This window comes from Salvelinus sp. IW2-2015, unplaced genomic scaffold, assembly GCF_002910315.2.
Source record: "Salvelinus sp. IW2-2015 unplaced genomic scaffold, ASM291031v2 Un_scaffold1203, whole genome shotgun sequence".
Classification (NCBI taxonomy): domain Eukaryota; kingdom Metazoa; phylum Chordata; class Actinopteri; order Salmoniformes; family Salmonidae; genus Salvelinus; species Salvelinus sp. IW2-2015.
In genome coordinates this window covers 303,312-305,624 of record NW_019942776.1, presented here as the reverse complement: position 1 = coordinate 305,624, position 2,313 = coordinate 303,312, and the positions used below count along the sequence as shown (strand labels likewise).

The following is a 2,313-nucleotide window of genomic DNA, read 5'->3' as shown; positions in this document are numbered from 1 at the left end:
AAAAAAAAAAAGGTAGGGGCGCGGATCAGAAAACCAGTCAGTATTTGGTGTGACCATTTGCCTCATTCAACGCGACACATCTCCTTCGCATAGAGTTGATCAGGCTGTTGATTGTGGCCTGTGGAATGTTGTCTGACTCCTCTTCAATGGCTGTACGAAGTTGCTGGATATTGGCGGTAACTGGAACACGCTGTCGTATGCATCGATCCAGAGCATCCCAAACATGCTCAATGGGTGACATGTCTGGTGAGTATGCAGGCCATGGAAGAACTGGGACATCCTTGCGACATGGGGCTGTGCATTATCATGCTGAAACATGAGGTGATGGCGGCGGATGAATGGCACGACAATGGGCCTCAGGATCTCTTCATGGTATCTCTGTGCATTCAAATTGCCATCAATAAAATGCAATTGTGTTCGTTGTCTGTAGCTTATACCGGCCCAYACCATAACCCCACCATTGGGCACTCTGTTCACAACGTTGACATCAGCAAACCTCTCGCCTACACAACGCCATACACTCTGTCTGCCATCTGACCGGTACAGTTGAAACCTGGATTCATCCGTGAAGAGCACACTCTCCAGGGTGCCAGTGGGCATTGAAGGTGAGCATTTGCCTACTGAAGTCGGTTACGACGCCGAACTGCAGTCAGGTCAAGACCCTGGTGAGGACGACGAGCATGCAGATCAGCTTCTCTAAGAAGACGGTTTCTGACAGTTTGTGCAGAAATTCTTCAGTTGTGCAAATCAAAAGTTCCATCAGCTGTCTGGGTGGCTGGTCTCAGACGATCCCGCAGGTGAAGAAGCCGGATGTGGAGGTCCTGGGCTGGCGTGGTTACACGTGGTCTGCGGTTGTGAGGCCGGTTGGACGTACTGCCAAATTCTCTAAAACAACGTTGGAGGCGGCTTATGGTAGAAAAATKTACATTAAAAACAGCTCTGGTGTACATTCCTGCAGACAGAATGCCAATTGCACGCTCCCTCAAAACTTGAAACATCTGTGGTATTGTGTTTTATGACAAAACTACACATTTTTTGCACCTGTGTAATAATCATGCAGTTTAATCAGCTTCTTGATATGCCACACCTGTCAGGTGGATGGATTATCTTGGCRARGGAGAAATRCTCACTAACAAAGAAACATCAATTGGTGTAGTTGAGAGAAATAAGCTTATTGTACAGTATGGAACATTCCGGGGATCTTTTATTTCAGCTCATGAAAACATGGGACCAACACTTTAGCTTGCCCTTTGACCTCTCAATCAGCTTCTTAGCATCTATCAACAACACTTTACATGTTGCGTTGATATTTCTATTCACTATAATATATGTCATTTAGCAGACGCTTTTGACCAAAGCGAATTACAGTCATGCGTGCATACATTGTAATTTTAATTTTTTTAATTTTATACCTTTATTTAACTAGGCAAGCCAGTTAAAGAACAAATTCTTATTTACAATGACGGCCTAGGAACAGTGGGTTAACTGTCTTGTTCAGGGGCAGAAKGACAGAYTTTTACCWTGTCAGCTCGGGGWTCCGATCCAACAACCTTTCGGTTAATAGTCCAACGCTCTAACCACTAGGCTACCTGTGCTAGGAGACAAGTAGGGGAAAAGAAGCATTTATTTGCTGATTCAGAGAAATGGTGCAGGAGACAGTGGGGAAATAACATTTATTAGCTGATTAGAGAACAATGTGCAGGAGCAGTGGGGAAAAAATTTTTTAGCTTTAGACAATGATGGGGACATGGGAAAATTTTTTGTGTTGGGACAATGTGAGAAGTGGGGAAAAAATTTTTTAGTTCTTTCTCTTTTTTTCTCTCCCTACATCCTTCCTTCCTCTCCCCTATCTCTCGCTCCTTTTCACTTCAGTACACGTCTCTTGTATATTTCCGGCCGGGTCGCCTCCTCTCGCTCTCTCTCCCCCTCTCCCAGGTCCCTCCACTCTCAGTCCTACCACAACTCTCCTCTCTCCTCTTCATACTATCTCTACCTCTCTCTCTTAGTTGTACTTCCAGCGTATACACTTCGTTGTACTATAGCTATGTTTTTCCGTCCCTGGGGGACTCTCGGGCATGGCCTGTTGGATGTGGCTGGCAGGCGACACGCGACTGCTTACGGAGTGAACGAACAAGCACAGAGGTGTTTGATAGATGTATATATGACATGTTAGCACAGTATAACATGTTGGTTTGTTAGCAGTTTCGAAGAGTTGGAGGGGGTACAGTATAGTGATGCTATAGGCAGTTAGCAGTAAGCATGCTTAAGCTGTTGCATAGTTATATGCATATTGACAATATAGATATACCAAAG

At 44.9% G+C, this 2,313-nt stretch overlaps 1 protein-coding gene across 1 annotated transcript in view; it reads right to left on the bottom strand.

Moving 5' to 3' along the window:
- LOC112070026 (tight junction protein ZO-2-like) overlaps nucleotides 1–2,313 on the bottom strand; it is a 23,400-nt gene that overhangs the window by 9,153 nt on the left and 11,934 nt on the right. The gene's annotated exons all lie outside the window — the stretch shown is intronic.